Here is a 19,259-nt window from a genome sequence, read left to right on the forward strand (position 1 = left end):
TCATCCTCCATAGCCAGAGGTTATTATGCCAGAGGACTCTAGAGTGCAAAAGCTTGCTGTAGGGAGCTGCAGGACAGGGGTCTGGGTGCAGGCTGGTCACTCTATGTGCCACAACTATATTCCACTTCATTATTTTTATACAGGGACAATTGAATTTTTTAAAACCTGGGGAAGGAAAGGTAATGTTCAAAGAGGAAGGGAAGCCATTCCTCTTGTCTTCAGTTACAGGAACCATGACATCTACAGGTACTAGCAAGGGAGACCAAGGCCTGGGTCCCTGGCATAATTTGCACGACTCACTGTAGCCTAGGAAAAGCTCTGCTTTTGGCACTATTGGCTTGGCACTATTGCCTTTTGGCACTATTGGCTTGGGTGTGGCTATTCCTTCTTAGACCTCAATTATTAGGCTGACCATCAGTTTACTGCCAGCTTTGGAATTTAAGGAACTTAGCGGGAAATATTATCTAAGCTCGATGAGGTTTCATTTACTTAACTTACTGACCATGACTTGGAAAAACAAGCAAACAAACAAGTCCAGAAAGCATGTATGTTTACCAGAAGAGTTCACACAGTATTGCCATATGATGTTATTGTCATTGCAAATCCACTTAGAGACCACCCACTACATCACTGAAAAAGAGTTACACCCTCACATGCGCCTGCTGTAGAAAGTCCACTTCTCGGGTTTCTTGAATGATTCATGCTCTCTCTCAAATCCAGGCTTGGGATAGACTGTCCTGTCTGCCTGGAATACACTTCTCTCACTGACATTCTGGTCCCCCAGTTTCATCTAGTCAATCTTGTTTTCCTTCAACTCACAAGTTCTCCAGGAATACTTCTCAAGATCTCTTGGACTCGATCATAGCTCCTCACGTCTAGAACTTTCCTTCCCTAGAGTTCAGTGCTGCCTCCTTTGGTTGAGGCATGTAAAGTCCTCAATGGCCAGGATCCCTTCGGTCATGTTCACAGATGGGAACAAGAAAATGGGAGTGTGGAGTAGTCTTATCAGATTTGGGGAAAATGAAGAAAAAGTTCTTTTTATGTTTATACAAATGCAAAAGGGGGAATATCTGGGAAAGGAAGAGAAAGTAAAAACCAAACTAACATTCCACTATATAGTAATTCCCTCTTATGTACCAGGCACTAGATTATGATGTGCATGGGGGCTACAAAGTCCAATAAGTCATGGTTCCTGCTCAATGAATTATAGTTGTCTTGTTTGAGTCAAAATACAAGAGGTTGATGAACCAAAAGAAAATTTGTTGGATTCCTGAAATAAGAAGAAAATGAGAGAAAGAAGAATTGGGAGGTGGGGGGAAAGTAGGCTTTGAACATTTTCAAATTTCATTGATTCCTTTTACCTTCTTCACCTGGAACCCAGCAAATACTCTGAATTCAGACTTGTGTTTTGTAACTGAATATGGAAATGCTAAAGTCTGTTTTTTACGCTTTATAAAGATATTTGAAGGTTCTTTGCTTTGTATGCTACAGATTATTTCAAAAAACAGCTCAATCAACAAACATTATAGAACCATTGCTATGGGGCTAGCACTGCTTCCTGCTGTGGGCTTTATGCTTTGAAAGAGATGTCTTATCCTTCCTTCATATCTCAGCTCTCCACATCCTTCCAAGATGCATAGCTGTTTACATTTGTGCATTTATCCTTTTCATTTTCCCTTTAAATCAGCTCTCTGTAATTGCAGTAACACATTTTAGTGCTGTGTTAGGTGAGAAAGCTAAGATAGTTGTCTGTATGACTCAACCAAGCTCATGTTCTCCCAAGTTTCTTTTATTTGAAATTCCATCCTTATTCTGACCACACTGCCTTGGCAGCACCACTAAGTACAAAAGATGACAGTGATTAAGTCCCATCTCCTAAACAGAAGATACAGTACAGATTTTCTTCTTACAGTTAAAAAAAAAAATAATGCTAGTCTCCATCTGAATGTTAGAGCCCATAAAATTATGCAAAGAATGTTCACATATTAAATTTCCACAGACTTATAAAAAAGGAAGACGATCAAAAATGTGTTTATCCTTGGCAATTGAGGTTTTCTTCCAGAAGATGGCTCTGCAGAGGGCAACTGTAAATTAAAAAAAAGAAAGAAAGAAAATCATCTCTTCCCTATGCATTGATGGGTATACCCCATGGAGCCTGGAGTGATATGATAAAAAAAATAATAATAAATAAGAATGCTGCAGGAAACCTGGGTTTGATCCCTGGTTTGGGAAAATCCCCTGGAGAAGGGAATGACTACCCACTGTAGTATTCTTACCTGGAGGATTCCATGGACAGAGAAGACTGGCAGACCACAATCCGTGGGGTCGCAAAGAGTTGGACACAACTGAAAGATAACACTCACTCATCAGAGAAAGAAGACAGTGGGATTTATCAGCCTTCCAGGGAAGCATTTAAAGCCTAAAGAAATATCAGTGACAGTTCAGAGAACTTCTGCATACAGGATGTAATCCTAAGGCAGTTTCTACATAAGTCAATAAAATGGCCCTTTTGCCCAGTATAAAGGGATGGAGTACAAACAGATGCTGAAGAAAAAAGTATCTTCTCCTTCTATTCAATTCTCTGGAATGTTGTAAACTGAGTAAAGGAAACAGATAGCTTAGTTTTTTCTCCCAAGACTGACTCACAGTTTACTAAAAATAATTTGCATGCCTCTTGATAGTTGACCAAGTGTGTGATACTGCACTGAACAAAAAAGTGATGATAGAACAAAGCTAATGAATTACTTGGGAATTAACACCTCCCTGCCTAAAAAAAATAAAGCCTATGCAATCACAAGAGCTTATTTCCCCTTCCAAGAAAATTTAACATCTAAAAAGTCAAGTACAGTCTCAGTTAAATTTCAAAGGGAGATAGGGGGTTTAATAAAGGAAGGACTTTTTCTTGGCTAGGATCATACCTGCCTCTCTCAAGAAAGTCTGGAAGACATTGAACATTGTAAAACTGCAGTTCTCAGAATCTAGTACCACTTTCCTGTGGATGCCTTTCTATCAAATCATCAAGGGGTATCTGGAAAACTAAATGAGGTTGGCATCCCTTGCTTAGGGTGTGTCAGTCAGCTCTGTTCTACAAATGAACCTGGAGCTGTAGGCACCCTTAAGACTGGAGCGAAGAACTTGGTGGGTGGCCTAAAAGAGAGTCTGGGCTTTGTAATAAAAAGCCACAGAGATGGCACTTCTGGCCATGAGAAGCTGCTGAGGAAGATACTCAAAGGTCCAGGGAAAGATGCCAGTCCACATCAAGACTACATAAACACTACAGAGAATCAGCCCAGGTGCCAGGCTAACACTGTAAATAAAGTATCTTGGCTTTGTCCTTATTAGAGGGAAGTCCTTATTAGCTTAAGGAATATGTTACAGTTACATGGAAAAGCATAGAGAGAAATACATCAAAGGTGTGGGGAACACTAAAACTCAGCAAACTTACTGTGATTATAGTTGTTAAAGTGCTTTCCCACAAATGATTGTGTTGAATCTTCACAACTCCAGGGATACAGGTTTATTGTGAGGCTGGAAATGAGATGTTAAATGACAAGTACCCTGCAAGTGGCCACTTGGTGCATCTTGAGACCACCCCAGGGGAAAGAGGCTGGATCCTCCATCCTGTACACAGGAGGGGTCCATGTTCAGATACGTGATTACCCCAGTCCCCACACAGTGAGTTCACCCACACACGACTGGGTCAGACCCCACCTCAGACCCCAAGACATCTTTGTTATGACTAATTCTGTCTTTGGAATGTCTGTGGTCAATTAATTCCAATTAAGGCTTCCATCCCTATAATCCTCATATGCCAAAAGGAAGTCAGTTTCCATCCCCTGTTCTTAACCCCTTCATGCTCTGTACCTCTTCTCCCTGGCTTCTCTCCTCAAACCACTAAACCCTCTGGAATCCTCATCCTTTACGTAAAAGAAAAAGAACCAATAAACGCAACATCTCCCCACATTAAGCTGTACATTTCACCTACCATAGAACTAAGAATAGGGGTTACAATTTATTAACCCATTAGTGCCACTTTAGAACCACCACAGCTCCATCCTGGTATCTGACATCTGACAATACCACTATGTACACTTACATGTTTCTATCATCTACTGACCTCCTGGTCACATGCTTTAAAACAGAACACTCCTCCCCTCAAACCCAACATCTGCCATTGTTCCAGAAAACGTCAGTGTCTTTGGGAGCAATCCACCTAGTACCTTCAATCTGCTGTTCCTTGGCCTCAAATACATAATAACAATTCTCACCTCCACTCCAATTAGACTTCCCCACACTGCCAGCATACACCCTGAGACTTGTCTTCAACCAGAATGGTTCCATACCATTAACTACAACCACTGTAATTCTCTAACCCAGCCATCTTTCCCCAAAAGCTCTCAGGACCCTCACTTGAACATATCTGCTCTTCAAATTCATTGAGTCCTCCGGCTCCCGGGTCTTCATTTCCTCAGAGTCCATGAGCATTCCCCTAAAAGGACTCTAAGTAGTGGCTATCTGAACTACTCATCACCAGCACCTTCAGATAGATGTCTCTTCCTATACTGCATTTACCTGGCAAATTCCCAAGACAGGATCAATGACATCTTGGTACCTAGAAGGTTGAACACTCCTAAGTAAAATGTTAAGCCATTCAGATTATTGTCATAACAAACATATGGTCTCTGATCTTAAAACTTTCATACATCTCAATCTTTTCACTTGATTAACATTCCTCCCTACTCTCCTATACATCTCTATTGAGACTGTAATCTTTTTCTTCACCACCCCCCCAAAAAAAGATGTACAGAGACAGATGAGGAAAAGGAGGGGATATGGTGACATAAAAGCTAACTTTTGAGGGAAGAATCCTCTACTCTATTTATTTATTTCTTAAATAAAGAAATTCTTAGGGCTCACCCTGAGCTCTCTTCTCTACTCATTTTGAGAAGTATCTGTCATCTACTTCTACAGTTTCAATTATCTTCTTTATGCAAAGGACTTTGAAACCTCTATTATCAGTCCAGGTCACACACCTGTGTGTCATTAAAGCTTAAACTCAACATTTCAATTTATATATCTAGAAAATATCTCAAATCCTTATGTCGAAATTGATCTCTGTCACACACACACACACACACACACACACACACACAAATTGCTTCTCTTATCTCCTCCTCAATAAAATGCATCACCACCTATTTGTCAAGATAGAAACCTGGTAGACATCCTTGCCTCTTCCCTCTGCCTCACCCAAATCATCAATAACTGCTACTAATATTATCTCCTGGCTTTTTCTCAAATTCAGCCACTTTTCCCTGTTCAAATAATGAATAACAGCCCTGTTCAAACAAGGAAACTAAAGCTGAGAGAAGACATTGTACAATGCCACACAACCAGTAAGTGACCAAGACTACTCATCTGCCTCCAAAGCCCATGTTTGAAATTGGAGAAGAATTTTGCAAGGGGCTCTCAGAGCCAAAGAAGCACAAATTAGATTATTCCAACTGCAGAATGGCCCAAAACCAAGGGAAAAAAAGGTACTGGGGGTAACCAGTCTTCCAAGGAAGCATTTAAAGCCTCAAACAAAATCAATCAATCAAAGAACTTCTGTGTGCAGGGGTTTCTCCTGAGGCAGTTTCTACATGAAGATCAAATATGGCCCTTATGCCCAGAATGAAGACATAGGGGGTACAAACAGATGCTGGATAGATGGAGAATATATCATAAAATGTGGCCATTAATATGCATATGTCATGAGTGAGTGAGTACTCTTTAAGGCGCTGAGATTTTGTGGTTGTTACCATAGCATAACCTGATTTATCCTGAGTCAATCTCGTTTTGTTTTCATTCAGGCTTATGTGGTACTCTCACTGTCAAGTACAGAAAGAAATAAAGATTGAAATGGCTGCAAGGAATGTTCTTCCTCTGAAAAACTTTTCTAATAATTCATTTCATCCTCTCATTAGGTTCATGTTTCTCCCTGGTTTCTCTCTTCACAGTTTTGATGTCAGTGAAGTTGTCCATTAGAGAGACTGAGAAGAGATGAATGTTAGAGGAAAAAAATAAATGAATGGCAATTTTTCAGCATCCACAAAGTGAAATTACCTTGGAAATTATGTAAAAATAGACCATGAGGCCTATGGAAAAGTGATGTAAAAAGGTCTATTTTATTATATTATATGATCTTTCTAGAGCTAATCTTTATATCTTATGGAGTGTGGCAGACAAAATATTCTTTACACAAGAAGATTCAGTGGTTCAGAATTTTAAATTATTTTTGGTTAAAAACATGGGCTTTGAAAAGAAAAAAACAACATGGGCTTTGGAGTCTGGCAGAAATAAGTCTGTATCCAGTTTCTCTGCCACTTTCCAGCTGTGTAACCTTGGGCAGGTCTAAGATGAGGACAGTAATAGTATCCATCCCAGTGTCACTGTGAGGACTAAACCATCAATGAATCTACAGTGCTTTCTGCAATGCCCACAGGTCTTAATAGGTGCTAATCATTAATAGCATTTGTAATACTATTGTTGTCATCATTATTGTTATTTTACTATGAAACAAATAAAAAAAAAAGGACATATAGTTCTGTATCTAATCCACAGCAGCTAGGTCCGAAGGGCAAGAAAATGTGAAGGCCCTTAAAGAAGTTGGGAAAAATAAATTCCAGTGCCTGTGCAAACTTAAGAACACATGGGTCTTCTGGGTAATTTAGGAGCTAATTTCTAGAAAGGAATTAAGAGACAATCTCTATAAAAGTAATATTTTAATTTAATGCTTATTTTTATCAAGATAATTCATGTATATTTAGAGGCAAATCTTACTAACATAAAACATGACAAAAAACAATAGTCACTTGTTTGGTGTGGGGTAGAAGTGGACTCAAAATACTTGTTAGTATATGGTGAGAGTGAGATAAAAGACTGTCTCTAGAATAAGTCTTCATTTGGGGGGTGGGGAGGAGCTAAGCAACTAGGTGGATGGCAGGCCCATTAACTAAGATGGGGAAGACTAGTAGACAAGCAGGATTTCCACAGAGGGGGCAGGCAAAGAACCAAGAGACCTGATATTTAGCCTCAAAAGTGAAGATGCCGAATAGACAATTTGATATACAGCCTAGAGGTCAGGGCATGGATCATGGGGAAAGTTAACGAATTGCAGGTTACTGGCATGTAGATGTTAATACTTAAATGATAGCAAGCTGGGCTTCCCTGATGGCTCAGAGGTTAAAGCATCTGCCTCCAATGCAGGAGACCCAGGTTCGATCCCTGGGCTGGGAAGATCCCCTTCTCCCACCTGGAGAAGGGAATGAATACCCACTTCCTTATTCTTGCCTAGAGAATTCCATGGACAAAGGAGCCTGGCTGGCTACAGTTCATGGGGTTGCAAAGAATCAGACATGACTGAGGGACTAACACTTTCAGTATTACTGACCTAGGCAAAGAAAGCTAAAAATAACTAATGCTGAAACCTTTCAACATGTAGAGCTCAGGCTAAGGAAGGACAGCCAGGAAGGTGACTGAGAAGCAATGGCTGGTAAGATTGTCAAAGAGTCAGGGGGCACTGTGATTCTGGAGCAAACAATGGTTCAAGGAGGAGGGCTTAAAATACCCGATCAAAAAATGGATCAAAGAACTAAACAGACATCTCTCCAAAGAAGACATACAGATGGCTAACAAACACATGAAAAGATGTTCAACATCACTCATTATCAGAGAACTGCAAATCAAAACCACAATGAAGTATCATCTCATGCTGGTCAGAATGGCTGCTATCCAAAAGTCTACAAGCAATAAATGCTGGAGAGGGTGTGGAGAAAAGGGAACCCTCTTACACTGTTGGTGGGAATGCAAACTAGTACAGCCACTATGGAGAACAGTGTGGAGACTTTAAAACACAGCAATCCCACTGCTGGGCATACACACCAAGGAAACCAGAAGTGAAAGAGACATGTGTACCCCAATGTTCATCACAGCACTGTTTACAACAGCTAGGACATGGAAGCAACCTAGACATCCATTGGCAGATGAATGGATAAGAAAGTTGTGGTTCATATACACAATGGAATATTACTCAGCTATTAAAAAGAATACATTTGAGTCAGTTCTAATGAGGTGGATAAAACTGGAGCCGATTATACAGAGTGAAGTAAATCAGAAAGAAAAACACCAATACAGCATATTAATGCATATATATGGAATTTAGAAATATGGTAATGATGACCCTATATGCGAGACAGCAAAAGAGACACAGATGTGAAGAACAGATTTTTAGACTCTGTGGGAGAAGGCAAGGGTGGGATGATTTGAGAGAATAGCACTGAAACATGTATATTACCATATGTGAAACAGATGACCAGTCTAAGTTCAATGCGTCAAACAGGGCACTCAAAGTTGGTGCATTAGGACAACCCAAAGGGATGGGATGGGGAGGGAGGTTGGAGGGAAGTTTGGGATGGAGGAGACACAGGTACACCTGTGGCTGATTCATGTCAATGTATGGCAAAAACCACCACAATATTGTAAAGTAATTAGCCTACAGTTAAAATAGATAAATTAATTTTTTTTTTAAAAAAGGAGGTGTGCATGGACAGCTGTGTGCACGCAGCTCAGAAATCACACTATAACCCCAGTCACCCCTTATTTCCCTGTTTCTGCCCTTAATGGACCACTGTGCTTTTTCTATTATTATTCTCTTACATTAGAATGGCTCCTAACCTGCCAAAATCCTATCTGTCTTTTGTGACCCAGCAAGAATGCCATCACCTTGGTAATGCATTTCCTATCTCCACTATTAAAAAGTGCTCTCTTGCTCCACAATATTCCATAGCCTGTTGTATACTATAATTTATTCTGCTTTGTGCTATATGTATAGGTGTTCTCTTTTTATCCTTCTTGTCTTCCAATTAGACTGCAGTCCCCCAACCCCTATTATTTCAGCAGACTGCTGTGCATCTGCTAGGTACTCAATAAAGATTTTCACTGAGTCAAATCCAGAAATACAGAACTCAAGCCTGAAAAAGTATCTCCAAAGGACAATCTGCTTTAACACTGTAGAGTTGTTTGCCAGCATATGTATCTTCTGCACCTAACCCAGAAATTATTTATACATTTCCCTGACCCTCTATAGAAGAATAGTGGGAAGAGTCATTTCCAAAAAATAAACTTTTTAAATGACATCTTAAAAAAAAAAAAGTGTAGTGTAGGCAAAGTTCCTGTCACACGCATATCTCCTGTCACATAGCACCTCTTGGCTGCATATCTCCTGAGCTAATGGCTATTTTAGAAACTATTTAGAGTAAGCTTCCCTCCAGATCTCAGGTATGAAAATGACAAGTTGCAAAAGTCTCGTGAATGAAAAAAAAAAAAAACTGTGATCCCTGAACTTCACACTAAAGAGCTAAAAAGATTGTTCTAATCCAAGTGTTGGGTTAGCAGGCAGCCATTCTTTAATCTTCTTGCTTCAAACAACATCATGTGCTTGTCCTCTTACTCTAAGAAAGAGGAGTGTGGTAGAAAAAGGGCATCTGGAAGGTAGTTCTGGCTAAGAGCTGGAGGAAGAGGAGAGAGAAAAACAGGTTATCCATGGTAAACACGGTCACAGTCAAAACTTGATATACCAAACAGAATTTCTACAGCCTTAACAAGGGAGAATCATTTGCCAAGCTGCCATGTGCAACCTGCTATAAAAATAACTGGGACTCAATGGCAAAAATGTTAATTTTTATGATTTCCTTTATCATCTCTTCTGTTTTGTACCATGTTGCAAAACAGCTGTCTCTTAAAACTAATCACTCTTTTGTGGCCAATGGTGATTTACAAATTAGACCCTCAGACCTCTCCTAAAAAATTTAGGCCTTTACAGATATTCAAAGATACTCAAATAGCCTGGTGATTAAGAGTACACATTCTTTTTAGTTGCATATGCCAGATCTACCACATATTGGTGATCATCCAAACTGGTTTTTTTTTTTGCTAATATTCCTACTTCCTGTACCTTCAAACCCACATATTCAGAGGGAGAAAACTTTTTGGGGGGGAGTACAAGGTGATGATTTGCAGACACTCAGCATTAGACTACATAAGAGTAAATAATCAACCTAGGGACTACTCCGGTGGTCCAGTGATTAAGAATCCATCTTCCAATGCAGGGGATGCTGGTTTCATCCTTGGTCAGAGAACCATGATCCCACATGCCACCAGGCAGTTAAGCCTGCATATCACAGCTAGAGAGCTGGCACCACAACTAAGACCCAATGCAGCCAAATATATAAGTTGATGTTTAAAAAGAGTATGAGAATAATCAACCTAGCTGCCCTTTGCTGCAACACTAAATGGTCCAGTAACCTCCTTTTCTTAATGGTGGCACCAGTTCAACCACACTCTGGAAGGTATTGGTTTCCTAAAGTACAACGTGGAACCATCAGAATAAAAGAACAGCGTGAGGAAAAGTGACTGTGGGGACTTTGTGGTCTCTAGATTCAGTTGCTGATACAAGAACCTGGGAGGGGGAACCCCCAAAAGATTAGTCACTTCATTTTGTGTTGCAGAGCTCAATGCAGGTTAACAAAGCATTTGCCAACAAAGGAGATGGGAGAATGGCAGTATTCACTTGCTCTGGTCTGAATAAACAAATGTGGAATTTGTGGGCTGACTAATGTCCTGGGATAAACCAGGCAGTCAGCCAAATCGTAGGAGTTTTGAAGCAAAGACAGCAAAGACAGCAAACCCACACTTTTCTTCTTCGTGGAAAGTGCTCCATGGGAGTATTAATGTCCCCAAGGGCAGCCTGGGTCTTCAGCTTGCCTTAATAATTCACTAGTATTCATCCACAGGGAATTCTCAATGCTTCCGAAATTGAAAACCTAGATCAAGTGATAGAAGCAGAATCCCTCCTCGGAAAGTGTCAAATATTCCATTTAGCTCCTTTTAGAAATGTGTTATCACAGTGCCTTTTTAAATACATTAGTCTGAAAATATATAATTAGGCTACTAAAATATGACTCTGGTTCTTTCTCTTCATTCATTCATTTTATTCACTGAGTGCCTTCATTCATTCACTGTATACTCCCAGCATACAGAAACAATTTAAGTTTCTATAGATGAAACAGTCTCTGAGTCAGACCCAGTCCAGTTCTTAGGGAGTCCTTGGGAAGTCTTTGACAATTTCCAGGGCACTGGAAGAGTATTACATTCTTATAATTTTACTTTTATTTAGCAGAAAGTATTAAAATTTGTCATTTTTTAGTGAGAGAAGTAATAAGCTCTTAAATTAAGGTCACAGCATAAGTTTGTGGGGACGTCAGAGAAAAAGAGTAAGGGGTTTCCCTCTATTTGCCCACCAGGGTCCTTCACCATGTATGAGGACCAGATTTTATTAGCAATGACAGCTACTGAAATATCAAGGACTAAGTTTCACAGGTTCCTAACTAACTCAAGAAAAACTTCCCAGCAGCAGCTCATGCAATCTCCTTTAAACCTATAAGGCTGGTTTATCTACCCAGATCAGACCATACATGGTATATGCAGGGTGAAAGCAAAATCGTTGGAATGATTCAATGTGAATATAACATTCACTAGAGGGAGGATGTTCACTGTGGTAAGTGATACAAAGGGAGTGTTTTAAGAGTCTCCAAAATACCTCCAACCTTCCTTGTGATGTGGGGTCTTCTTAAGTAGTATTTACCCACATTGGGGCCTTCCTATTTCCCACATGAATGTGTAATCTCCATGACTTATTATTAATCCTCCAGAGTCCCAGGAGGAGCCTGCCTGCCAAACTGCAAATTTATATAGATAACTCCTTTTAAGAGCCATTATATGTAACTGCCTTAAGAAGGAAATTCAGGTAGATTAGCAGAGATTCAAGCCAGCTCATTCACAAAAAAAAAAGCTGTCAAGGAGTAGGGTTTATGAAGTCATAGAATCAATACCAAGTTTAACATGTCTTGGTTTATTTCATGAACATAACTCTTTAGGGGAAAATGTATTACAAAGTCAAAGGGTGAACGGGAGCATAACTTCTGCTTAATTACTATGAAGAGGGGAAAGAAAGTGGAAAGAGAAAGCTATAGAAAAATTTGGGAAAAGAGCTATTTCAGGTATAAACAACAAGGAAGGAAAACCTGAGCCTGGGATTGGATGATAAGCAGATGGCAGAAGCCACCACAGAAACTGTTTGACCAGCAGCTCAGGCCTTGCCTTGAAGGAACAAGATGAAGTACACAGCCCACAAACCAGAGGAAGCCTGCACAGGAAGCAGAGAGGAAGATAGAGGCTTATGGACTTGGGGACAGGATGAAGCCAGTCCATGTGAGGTTCATGAAAACCAAGTAGGCAATACAAGCAGCAAAGTGTTTCCTCGTGTCATTCACTCAGGACCACAACCCGATTTCAAAACACCATGGGACCACAGATGGGAAAACTGGGTAAAATGGGGCCATTTAAAAAAATTTCTCTCTCTGCTGTTTGCTTGTCAGACGACCAGAACCCCTTTGACAGCCCCATATGTAAAACACACTTCTCTGGTTGCTCAGACGGTAAAGGGTCCACCAGCAATGTGAGAGAGCTAGGTTAGATCCCAGGGTTGGGAAGATCCCCTGGAGGAGGAAATGGCGACCCACTCCAGTACTCTTGCCTGGAGAATTCCGTGGACAGAGGAGCCTGGCAGGCTGCAGTCCACAGGGTTGCAAACAGTCAGACACGACTGAATGACTAACTCACTTTTTCACTTGTGTAAAGCACACACTGGATCCCACTGTGGTGAGCGATTTGATGGACAGTGTCATATTCCCCAGCGAAATTAGACAAGCAGTTGGACTTGACAAGTAGCATAAAATAACATAAAGAGCTTCCCTAGACCGTGCCAAAGGCCTGAGGTGGTTATTAGAAAATGGTAACTGCCTCTGATTGTCTGCCTACCGTCTCATCACCAGGAAACGGCTACGGCAGAACCCAGCCAAAGCAATCACAGCTCCCTTAGGAAGCATTCACCATTCACCGCTAGCTCTTGCTAACATCCCCGCTGTTTGCAAAGTGGCTAGACAGGGATGTGACAGCAATTCCTGTCGTCATTTAAGAAGGAACTGCCCAACGGGATTTTAACTTTTAACTGGATTTCAGCCATGCTGTTTCCTTTGGTTACCTATCAGCTGAAACTTCTCTGGCAGCCAAGCTCCAGTGCATTTCGTTTCCATGGTCATTGGAGCAGTACAAAGGAAGAAAAGCTGGAAAGGGGTCAGGACACCCCAGCTCTATCCCTAATCAGCTGCAAGGTCTGTGGCTTGGCCAAGTTGCTTTTTTTTCCCTTTAATCATAAAATAGAATAATATAAAACCTACCTCACAGGGTTACAGTCATTGGAGAGAACAGATGAGCAAAATGTTACAGAAAGTATATTCATATATTATATTAATACCTAAGTATATGTGTGTATATACATGTTTTTAAATGCATACAAGTGAGGTATAGATGTGGCAAGTCCCTGGACATGGACCATTTGGATATTTAAGAAAAAAAATGCCTTCCTTGATCCTAAGGAGAAAGATAATTGTCCAAAGTGTTCAGATCATTTTTCTTCTCCAAGTCCTAGTCATGGGATCTATACAAAGACTGACTTTCATGATTGCTGGCAAACAAAATATTTTGGGGAAAAAATAATAATAGCTACTAATTACTAAATGTTTACTATATGCTGGCCAATCTATGAAGCTCTTTACAAATATGACTTCACTTCCTCTTCATTATGATCCCATGAAATATATATAATTTAATAATATTATACATTATGCCTAAGTTCAGGAAGAAATTCATTGTTAGAACTAGTATTTAAATTCAGGTCTGTCTGACTTCAGGGCCCTTGGTTTTAGTCAGAGCCATTTCAGTTCTGTGAAGGAAATCAAGTTTCTCTTTTGCCCCAGCTTTTTGCAGTTGCTATTAAAAGTTGGGCCACGTGACCTGGCTGGTTGGAGCGCCCTTTGTATTAGAGCTGAAGGTTCTGGAGGCCCACATGGAGGCCCATAGAGAGGGGGTGGTGTGAGCGAATGCTCTAAAAGGAAAGGGCAGAGAAACTTCACGAGAAAGGACCTGTGGAGTTCACACTCATATCTAAAATGCTGAATTTCTTGGGTAAATGCCACACAGGTTTGCATTTAGGCAGAACAGGAAAGAGTCCCAGAAACACACACACACAATTAACCTGCACCAAAGGAGGCAAGACTATTGCGTGGGGGAAAGACAGCCTCTTTAATAAGTGGTGTTGGAAAAACAGGACAGTTACATGCAAAAGAGTGAAACTGGACTACTTTTTCACAGCGTATACAAAAATGAATTCAAAATGGATTACAGACAATTATAAGAATTGACTATAAAGCTCCAAGGAGAAAACATAGGCAGTATACCCTTTGACACTGGACTTAGCAATATTTTTTTGGATCTGTCTCTTCAGACAAGGGGGAAACAAAAGCCAAAATAAACAAATAGTATTACATCAAACTAAAAAAATCTGTTGCTTAGCAAAGGAAAGCATCAGCAAAATGAAAAAGCCTCCTACTGAGTGGGAGAAGATATTTGGAAACAATTGTGTCCAATATGGGGTTAATATATATATATATATATATAATTTATACAACTCAATAACAAAAGAATAACCTGATAAAACATGGGCAGGTTATCTAAATAAACATTTTTCCAAAGAAAACATACAGATGGCCAACAGACACATGAAGATATTCTCAGCATCATGAACATCAGGGAAATGCAAATCAAATCCACTTTGAGATATCATCTCACATCTGTCAGAACAGCTGTTATCAAAAAGATAAAAGATAACAAGTGTTGATGAGGATGTGGAAAAAAGGGAAATCTTCAACACTGTTGGTAGGATTGTTAATTGGTACAGCCTCTATGGAAAACAGTATGGAGGCTCTTCAAGAAATTAAAATTAGAACTACCACATGACCCAGCAATTTCACTCCTGGGTATTTACCTAAAGAAAACAAAAACACTAATTCAAAAAGATATATGCAGCCCTGTGTTCATTAGAGCATTACCCACCAATGTGAAAGTGAAAGTTGCTCAATCGTATCTGGCTCTTCGTAACCCCATGGACTGTATAGTCCATCTTATCCTCCAGGCCAGAGTACTGGAGTGGGTCGCTGTTCGCTTCTCCAGGGGATCTTCACAACCCAAGGATAGAACCCAGGTCTTCTGCATTGCAGGCAGATTCTTTACCTTCTGAGCCACCAGGGAAGCCCAAGAATACTGGAGTGGGTAGCCTGTCCCTTCTCCAGCAGATCTTCCCAACCCAGGAATCAAACCAGGGTCTCCTACGTTACAGGTGGATTCTTTACCATCTGAGCTACCACAGCATTATTTACCAATAGATGAATGGATAACGAAGATGTGGATCTATATGTATATATATACTTATATACATATACACAGAGAGAAATATTACTCAGCTATGAAAAAAGAAATCTTGCCATTTACAACAATGAGGATGGATCTATAAGATATTATGGTAAGAGAAATGTTAGAGAAAGACAAATACCCAATGATCTCAGTTATATGTGAAATCTAACAAACCAAATGAAATAAAAACAGACACATAGATTCAGAGAAAAAATGGGTAGTTGTCAGGGGGGAAGGAATAGAGGCTGGGCAAAATAAGCATAGGTGAAGAGAATTAAGAGGTACAAATTTCTACTTATAAATAAGCCACAGGGATGTAATATACAGAATGGGGAATACTGTCAATAGTACTATGATAACCTTGTATGGATACAGATGGTTACTAGAATTACCATGCTGACTATTTCATAATCATTTAAAACATAGCATCACTATGTTGTACACCTGAAACTAGCATTATATTGTACATCATCTATATGTCAATATATAAACTAATATTTTTTAAAAGAGCAGGAAGGAACTTTTTCTATCATCTCTGGTCATTCTCATTTAGACCAAAACTGTCCCTCAGATGTGGCAATGAGCTGTTCAGGAATTTTATTCAACTAAGGTTAATTCAGTTTGGATGTCTAATAGGTTTTTGTGTCCCATATCCCACCAGTTACCTCAGATAGTTTCTTTGGAGTTAAATACATTGCAAATATGTATCCCAATTTTATCTTCAAAAGTAGTATTGACTCAGGAAAGGTTTCTATCTTTCACAATAATGCTTGAACCCTGGAAGAACCATATAACATATTAGCCTGATTATTAGTTTATTTTAAAACTCCAATGGAGAAAAGTTGGCCAATAGAATTTCAGAATTGAGAGTAGGAATAGCTATACAGCTGATATTGAGTTCTTATAGAATGGAAAGCATAGTGCCATACCTCTTATACAGATTATTTCATCTAAACCTTACAATATCCTGATGAGGTAAACACTGTTAGGATTTTCATCTTCAAACAAGACTAAATTTGTCATTAATATTTCTTAGGATCCAAATGGCCACCCAAATGACAAAGTGGTAAAGTTGGGACAAGAGTAACAGAACATTTTAGCATATTCCCTGCAACCTCCCCACTTCTCCAGTGTTCTCGCAAACACCTTATTCAGTCAACCAAGGTGGTTCAAAATAATTTTATTTGTCCTACTGCTTCCCTGACATGGATTGGTTACTAGATATATCCCCAAAAATTACCCAGCTGGGGTGGGGGAACAGTAAAACTATAAGGAGGCAATTAAAGACATTTAACTGTTTAAAGGACATGAGAATTAACTATGACTTCAAGAAAACAGTATATGCAAATTATGAAATTGTGAAAGTTAAATATCCAATGGAGAACTGCCAGACTAGCCCCATGAACAGACTCTTCCATGTAATTCAATGGAAATGGTTCCACTGGACTTTTGCAATAGAAGAGGAGAGAAAGATACATGTTGAGAAATGTAGGATCAGGAGAGTTAGGCCAATATAACGAGGAGCTTTGGTTGGTATACTCCCTTTGGCCAGCTCCCTCCCTCCAAGAGAAGGTCACAGCTGAGAGATGTCTTATGGAGGCACGAGATAGCCTGGGGCAATGGAGTTAGTTCAGAGAGACATTTATAGGATGACAGTGACAAGTGGTTGTTGAACAAACCCAGCTCTAAAATATACCCAATGACTTACATCATCTTTGGAGTTTCCAACTTAATATTTTCTTATCCAGAGTCTAACCCACAGAAAAACTGGATCTCAAAATCTCCTTAAAGGGAAAATACTTAGGAAGGCATTACATAGTAGGCCCTTGTTTCTACTTTTGTTGTTGCCATTGATGTTATTAGTTATGTTTTACAATATATCTTCTTTAATGGAGACACAATGGATAAGTTCTTCAACTCACCAGTTCTTGGAAGCATGAATTGTCAACAGTGGTGAAAGGGTCAGTGCTCAGGTCAGGGGTAAAATAAGTGCTTTTTCTCACTGATCCACCAGCATCCAGAGTTCCCCTCTAAAACCTGTGAAGATGAGACACTTACATTAATACAAAAACAAATGCAAAGAATCAGAGTCTCCTTTTATACACAGTTGTAGCAACAATATACATAGACAAAACTCTTGGGCTTGTGAAACAGTGCTACAGAAAAAATAAGAGAAAGAAAAGAAGAAGGAGAGGAGAGAAGAAGGGAAGGGAAGAGCTCTTAGATGCATACAAGAGATGAAAAGACTTCATTTGTTTTATGTCTTTTAGGATCATGAACTTATCTGTATTATATGCATTATATCTTTATTATAACCCTGGAGGTAATTTGAATCACCCTCAAGTTTCAGAAAAAGAAAGCAGTGCTCAAAGAAGTAAAGTAGGTTATGCTACTAAAAAGCATCAACCCCAGGATTTGATCCTAGGTTTCCATGGTTTTAGAAATATTCATTCTCTTTTATTTTATCTCATTACCTTTCTTCCGAAGAGAATGCTCCTTTGAGGTACACTTTCAATTCTGTCAGTGCAGATAGCATATATCTGCTGGCAAGAAGACAGAAGTCTTTTCATTGATTCAGAATGAGGTTATTCTTCCTCTCATCAAAAGAGAGACTGAATGTAGGAGAAAGAAGAGGCAAGTGTTCATAAATCTTGTGATTTGGCCTAAACACAGGAGATATTTCCTAATCCCCACTTCCTAAGCCCCTTTATCACCTGGACAGTGTGCACCATACAGAAATACATTGAATATGGTATACTTCCACTCGATAACTAGAATGCAAGAGTTCCATCTTCCAGTTTCAGCAATTTCAGCTAGTTTAAACCCATGAACAGCATGAAAAGGCAAAAAGATAGGACACTGAAAGATGAACTCCCCAGGTCAGTAGGTGCTCAATATGCTCCAGATCAGTGGAGAAATAACTCCAGAAAGAATGAAGAGACAGAGCCAAAGGAAAAACAACACCCAGTTGTGGATGTGACTGGTGATAGAAGTAAGGTTCGATGCTATGAAGACCAATATTGCATAGGAACCTGGGATGTTAGGTCAATGAATCAAGGCAAATTGGATGTGGTCAAAGAGGAGATGGCAAGGGTGAACGTCGACATTTTAGGAATCAGGGAACTAAATGGACTGGAATGGGTGAATTTAACTCAGATAACCATTATATCTACTACTGTGGGCAAGAATTCCTTAGAATAAATGGAATAGTCATCATACTCAACAAAAGAGTCCAAAATGCAGTACTTGGATGCAATCTCAAAAACAACAGAATGATCTCTGTTCATTTCCAAGGCAAACCATTCAATATCACAGTAATCCAAGTCTATGCCCCGACCAGTAATGCTGAATAAGCTGAAGTTGAATGGTTCTATGAAGACCTAGAAGACCTTCCAGAACTAACACACAAAAAAGATGTCTTTTTCATTATAGGGGACTGGAATGCAAAAGTAGGAAGTCAAGAAATACCTAGAGTAACAGGCGAATTTGGCCTTGGAGTACAGAATGAAGCAGGGCAAAGGATAATAGAGATTTGCAAAGAGAATGCACTGGTCATAGCAAACACCCTCTTCCAACAACACAAGAGAAGACTCTACACATGGACATCACCAGATGGTCAACACCGAAATCAGATTGACTATATTCTTTGCAGCCAAAGATGGAGAAGCTCTATACGGCCAGCAAAAACAAGACCAGGAGTTGACTGTGGCTCAGAGCATGAATTCCTTACTGCCAAATTCAGACTGAAACTGAAGAAAGTGGAGAAAACCACTAGACCATTCAGGTATGACCTAAATCAAATACCTTACGATTATACAGTGCAAGTGACAAATAGATTCAAGAGATTAGAT

At 39.7% G+C, this 19,259-nt stretch overlaps 1 long non-coding RNA gene and 1 other non-coding gene across 11 annotated transcripts in view; one reads left to right on the top strand and one right to left on the bottom strand.

Annotated features, from left to right (window-relative positions):
* Nucleotides 1-363: 363 nt before the first annotated feature.
* LOC136148671 (uncharacterized) overlaps nt 364-19,259 on the bottom strand; it is a 72,403-nt gene continuing 53,507 nt past the window's right edge. For 8 of the 10 annotated variants that reach the window (XR_010659545.1, XR_010659544.1, XR_010659542.1 and 5 more), the window contains 4 exons: nt 17,331-17,445; nt 16,074-16,185; nt 2,277-9,548; nt 364-2,084 (listed from right to left, as the gene is read on the bottom strand). This is a non-coding gene — a long non-coding RNA (uncharacterized lncRNA). The remainder of the gene's footprint in view (nt 2,085-2,276; nt 9,549-16,073; nt 16,186-17,330; nt 17,446-19,259) is intronic. The other 2 variants (XR_010659547.1, XR_010659546.1) reach the window with 2 other exon arrangements.
* On the top strand, nt 7,207-7,278 carry TRNAW-CCA (transfer RNA tryptophan (anticodon CCA)). The gene has a single exon. It is a non-coding gene; the product is annotated as a tRNA-Trp (tRNA).

This window comes from Muntiacus reevesi, chromosome 17, assembly GCF_963930625.1.
Source record: "Muntiacus reevesi chromosome 17, mMunRee1.1, whole genome shotgun sequence".
NCBI lineage: Eukaryota > Metazoa > Chordata > Mammalia > Artiodactyla > Cervidae > Muntiacus > Muntiacus reevesi.